The sequence below is a fragment of the Giraffa tippelskirchi genome, chromosome 5, assembly GCF_054371585.1.
Source record: "Giraffa tippelskirchi isolate mGirTip1 chromosome 5, T2T-mGirTip1v1.2.pri, whole genome shotgun sequence".
NCBI lineage: Eukaryota > Metazoa > Chordata > Mammalia > Artiodactyla > Giraffidae > Giraffa > Giraffa tippelskirchi.
The window spans coordinates 193,004,217-193,010,216 of NC_137279.1; positions in this window are offsets into that span (position 1 = coordinate 193,004,217).

Genomic DNA, 6,000 nt, shown 5'->3' on the forward strand with positions numbered 1-6,000 from the left:
CCCGGTGGTGAAAACTCAGCCACCAGACACGTTGATTTCACACTTCAGGAAAATCAGGGGTGAGACGGAGGCCAGCGACGGCCGGGGGGAGGCGGACAGGCAGGACGAGGGGGCTGGCCACGCACCTGGAGTCCGCGCACACCTCCGCTCCGCGCGGGCACCTGCTGTGGACAGGCCCCGGCTCCCACTCTGCGCCCACCGCCAGCCCCCCGCGGCCCCCTGGACCACGAGCGCCCAGCCCCGCCCGCAGTCAGCGCCCCCGAGGCTCGCAGCACAGCCATGGCGGGGAGCCGCTCTGATCCGAGGCCGCCCCAGGCCCAGGCGCTCAGTCAGAGCCTGGGGTGGGGGACAAGCCCTCAGACCAGCCCCAAGGGCTCCGCAGAGGCGACACTCTGCCCCTCACACCCCAGGGACCCTCCGTGGGCAGGCCCCACTCACTCGCGTCTCCTTTCCAGGAAGGCTTCACCCAAAGCTCGGTTTCCAGCCCGGCACCCCCCAGGGCCCAGCTTCACCCCCCCTTTCCTCCTCCTCCCCGCTGCCTCCCCACGGGGCTCTCCCCATCCCCTCCACCTCCCCCATCTCCACACCCAGGTCCCCATGCACCCGCCCTGGAAGGCATGCCTGGCCCTGGAGTAGGGGGGCACCCCAGCCTCCGCCAGCCCTCTCGCCCCAGCTCCCAGGCAACGGGGCGACGTGAGTGCTGAACGCTCGCTCTGCTCAGTGTGGGCAGCCCTAGAGGGAGGGCAGCGTGGACGCAGCACCAGGAGCCCCCGCGCGCACGGCCGTGGCCGGGACGCGACACGTCGCAGATACGGCCGTGGAGGAAGATGGGTCCTTTCACGATCTCCTTCACTCTGCTATCAACTCCTTTCCAAAGCGTGGAGCCCTCACATGAAAGTGCACCCTTGGCAGTGAGGAGCCGTGCGCTGCACTAGAATTTCTCTGTTCAGGGAAGACTAGAGAGACAGCTGTCTCCGAAACACACAGAGTCACAGTCACCCTGAGTGATTACAGCGTCCGAGACGCGGGAAACAATTCCACGTATCAAAGACTGAAAAGACCAAGAGCGAGATTTGTCTTAACGCCCAGTGGGATCCTTTGCTATAAGACTGTCCTTTTATGTCGGACACAGTGCTTTACTTCCTGAATAAATCAATCACAATTCAGACTGGCTACCTACCGCTAGCCAACTCATCAGAAAAGACCCTGATGCTGGGAGGGATTGAGGGAGGGAGGAGAAGGGGACGACAGAGGATGAGATGGTTGGGTGGGATCACCGACTCGATGGACATGAGTTTGAGTAGACTCAGGGAGATGGTGAAGGACAGGGAGGCCTGGCATGCTGCAGTCCATGGGGTTGCAAAGAATCGGACACAACTGAACAACAACAACCCAGTTGCCCAGAGTGTCCAGCTGTCCTGCACGCCTCCACATGCTGGGAACTGTGACCAGCTCTTCCTCGAGGTCTCTACGGAAAGATGTCCAAAGTTAAAACATGCGGACCATTGACCCTGCTTTTCTGAGGATTGTTTTTAAGAAGATAATTGTGCAAAGATATGTATGGCAGGAACCTTTGCTACAATGATGAAAAACTAGCAAAGAAGCCACTAGAACTCTGCTGGTGGAGGGAATAAATGCTCCCCACGGGTTGGGGTAGGCTCACTGTGCCGTGGCCGGGAAAGCTGCCCCCGGGCTCCAGATGGCACAGCAAGACCTCGGTTGTGTCAGGACAGAGCGGCAGTTCTCAGCCAGGGACGGGTTCCCACACCCCCCCAACCCCCGGGGACATGGCCATGTCCGGAGACGCTGTGGGTGTCACGACACCGTGACACTAGTGGGTGGACGGCACCCTCCCACGAAGCCCGGGACGGTCCCCCACAGAGAACGTCCACAGAGTCAAGGCTGAGAGAGCCCAGAACACAGCCTTCGGGGAGTCGGAAAGTCTGCCGGCCATGCCGTTAACAATGTCAGAATCCGAGCTACAGGGATGAGAGTGGAGGGCTCTGATGGGACGGACTCTCTACACATTGTTCGAATTTTCAATAAACTACTGTTTCACGTGACAGGAGATTCGTCTCCAAACACCGCTGTGTGTCCATCCCCCTCAAGGTTCCTACTCAGGCCCAACGCACTGTCTCACGTGACCCCTGGCCCCTCCTTCCGAGGCTCGTCTCCGCCCGTGGGGATGAGAAGGCCGTGTGCTGAGGCCATCTCCTTTCCCCCATTCCAACGGCCTTGTTGAGCTATGATTCCCATAACCGTGAAGTCCACTCACCTAAAGCGCACAGTTGATGGTTTTCACGCCTTCACAGAGCCGTGCAGCCATCGCCACCGTCTCACTTGAGAACATTCTCATCGTCCCCAAAAGAAGCTTCGTTCCACACTCTCCCCAGCCCTGGGCGACCACAAACCTGCGCTGTATCTTTCGATCCGTCTCCTCTGGATATTTCGTAAATGGAATCATACGACGTGTGTCCTCGTGGGACTGGCTTCTTAGACCTAGATAACGCGTGCTGGGCGCACTCATGTTATAACTCGGATCGGAACTGCAGTCCTTTTTGTGGCCGAATAATATTCCACTGTATGGATGGATAGACCACACTGTGCTTATCCACTCGTCCACCACTGGACGTCTGCTGCTGGGCCGTGTCCGCCTGTCAGCCACGGTGAAGGCGCTGCTGTAATCGCCCTCGTACAAGTCTCCTCAGGAACATGTGTTTTCATTTCTCGTGAGCACACACGCCAGCCGAGCGGCACTGCGGGTCACGAGGCAGCGCCGTGTTTAACCTTCCGGTGAACCGTGGGACTGTTTTCCAAAGCAGCTGCGCTAGCAATGCATGGCATCCCCATTTCTCTGCCTCAGACGCATCCTTCTGCCCTTAAACGGGACCCTTCCAGGACTGCGGGCACTTGACAACAGCTGCCCCACAGACCCTGCGAGGAGAAAGTGCTGGCCACCTTGTCAAACTCTATGCAAATAAATGTGGAAAAACTGGATAAAATGGGCACTCTCCTAGGAAACATAATTTACCAAATCCAACAAGAGTGGGGCGGAGATCTAAACAGAATAACCAGAAGAAAGATAGAGAAATTCGTCAAGCAGCGATGTTCCAAAACGTACGAGACCCAGGCAACATAGCTCAGGAAATCTGCCCAAGCCCCGCCCCCCCAGAAAAGGATCATTCCAGCGTCATTCAAAGTCTCAGAGTACGTGGAAAAGTTCTGACCGTGTCCAAAGTAACGATACCAATGTCAAAACCCAACCTCTGCTGTACGTAAAGGTGGATCTCTTCTATGAAAATCCACGCAAAAATCCCAAATAAAACACAAGCAAGCAGGTTCTAACCTGTCTGCCCGTTTGAAACACCACACTCCATAAGAAGCAGGGCTTACTTCAGGGGCAGTTACTGGCATCGCTCATGGATTTGATGAAGACATTTGATGAAATGTAACTTTCATTCTCATTTAAAGTTTAAAAAGGTAATGGAACAGAAATAGATGGAAACCTCTGTCACGTGATAAAGACCCGACTTCAGCCCCACACCAGCATCGTGCTTAAAGGGGAAAACGTTCCTTTGTCCCCAAGACCTAAGCCAGACAAAGCCACCATCTGCGCTATGTTTGCTGAGAGAAGAAAGCATGCGTGCGTGCATGCTCTGTCCTGTCCAACTCTTTGCGACCCCATGGACTGTAGTTCACCAGGCTCCTCTGTCCATGGGATTCTCCAGGCAAGAATACTAGAGTGGGTTGTCATTTCCTTCTCCCAGGGGATCTTCCTGACGGGATCAAACCCCTGTCTCTTGCATCTCCTACACAGGCAGGCAGATTCATTACCACTGGGAAGCCTGAGAAAAAAACAGGGGCATTCAAATTGAAAAGAGAAAGATATACCTAGTACTATTTTCAGATTATATGATTGCATACTTGGAGAAATAAATAAAATCAACTAAATATTGTTATAAACCAAAGGAGAATTTTACATGATGACCAAGTCCAAAAATTCTGTATAGGAATCTGTAGCTTTCATCAATACCCCAATAAAGAATTGTAGAAGATAAAATAGAAGATCCCACTTGAAATATAAGCAACAGAAACTGATAAAATCCCAAGGAATAAACTTATGAGACACGTACAAATTCTACATGAAGAAAATGTTTAAATACGTCTGGGAGACACAGATGCATTTTGAACAAATAAAAAGTCAGCCTGTGCCCTTGTGTAGACATGTTCAACATCATAAAGATGTCTGTTTTCCACGCCTTCATCTAAAACATTAACGTGATTCCAACAAAAACATCAATAAAACATTTGGAACAAAAAAGGAAAAGTTTAAACTAAAACGTGTTGCGAGGCATCACTCGAAGATCAGGTCGTCCGTCCCATGTGTAAGCAGGTAGGTGCTGGACGACGCAGCCTTGGGACCAACCTCAAACACGCGTGACCACGTCATGTATGCAGAGACGGGCTGCTCGGCATGACAGGGCGTGCTGGGACAGATGGAGCCAGCTGGGGGACGGCCGAGATACGGATCTCGCATTTGACACCAGAGAAGTCACAGACATTAATACAACGAAAGCATGAACATTCAAAGGACCCGTGGGAGAATATTACATTTCCTCATCTCAGGTTGAGGAAGGCCTTTCTGCACAAGGCAAAGTCTGAAGCCACAAAAAATGTGGTACAAAGTAACTGCCTAGGGGGACTTTTCTCATTCAGGGTGGAAGAGGTGATGGGAGCATCGCTCCCACCACGATGTGAATAAGCCTTCGGCATCATCGTTGTGGGGTCCTTGGGAGCAGAGGTGGAGGACAGCCTAGTGAATCCAGAGGACAAGACCCCCTTTGGCAGAGCAGCCAAGCTGGGAACAGAAAATGACTCGCGTTTCAACAAGTTCTGAGGACCCCACGGGGGCTGGCATCTGTTTGGAAGCCCCAGGAGTGCAGACCCAAGGGCGCGTGCGCTAGCGGCCATGCTTGCTTAGGTCCTGGGGGCCGCCCAGGGCCTGGAGAGCTGCCCCGCGGGACAGGGCAGGGGGTGTCCAGCCATCCGGGGTGGGGGGTCAGGAGGACCAGGCTGCGTCTGCTGGCGGGCGGACAGGCATCCTCTGAGGCAGGGGACAGGGACCCTCCTGCCTTTGGGAGCGGGATGGGGTTCAGGTAAACCCTGCCATGGGTACCAAGGGGTGGGGAGACGGGCAGAGAGAGCCCTGGAGGCCCAGCACGTTCCGTCTAGGGGAGCAGGTCCTGCGTCTGTCGTTTAGGTAGGGGACCTCGAGGGCTGAGTGTCAGTGTGGACAGACGGACTGTCCTGGCAGCGCATCAGCTCCGGGCGTATCGCGCGAACAGTCTCCGGGAACTCTGCAGTGAGTCAGCGACCACGGGAAGACAAGCTGAAGAAACACCAGCACCGAGGGGCAGCTCCCCCGCTGTTTCCCTCTTGTGGCCTCCAACCAGTGCAGCAGAAAAGGCAGCTGGTGGGAAAGAACCCGCCCGCCAAGGCAGGAGACACAGGAGACGCGGGTTCGATCCCTGGATCGGGAAGAACCCCTGGAGAAGGAAATGGCAACCCACTCTAATGGTATTCCTGCCTGGAGAATCCCGTGGACAGAGAAGCCTGGCGGCTACAGTCCAGGGGGTCACAGGGTTGGACACGCCTGAGCGCTGCTCGCCTGGGGACAGGCTGCTCTCCCCGCCTGCTGACCCTCTGGCGCTTGGGCACTAGCCCCCACGACCGCCAACCTTGCCCCCACCCCGCTGCCTCCAAGTCCACAGCTGCATTTCGAGCCCCCTCTCTGTGGTCCTCGCCCCCCCGCCTCAGGTCAACCAAGACCTTCTCTGCAGACCCCAAAGCTGTACAGGACGTGCCCAGCTGGAAAAGAAGAGGGGGTCCTTCCGGGGAGAGGACGGGTAGGTCAGACACGGAGCGCCCTGGGGCCTGCAGGCTCCGTGAGACCACAGCAGGACCGTGGTGCCCCGAGCCTCCCCGCGGTCGCGTGTCCCC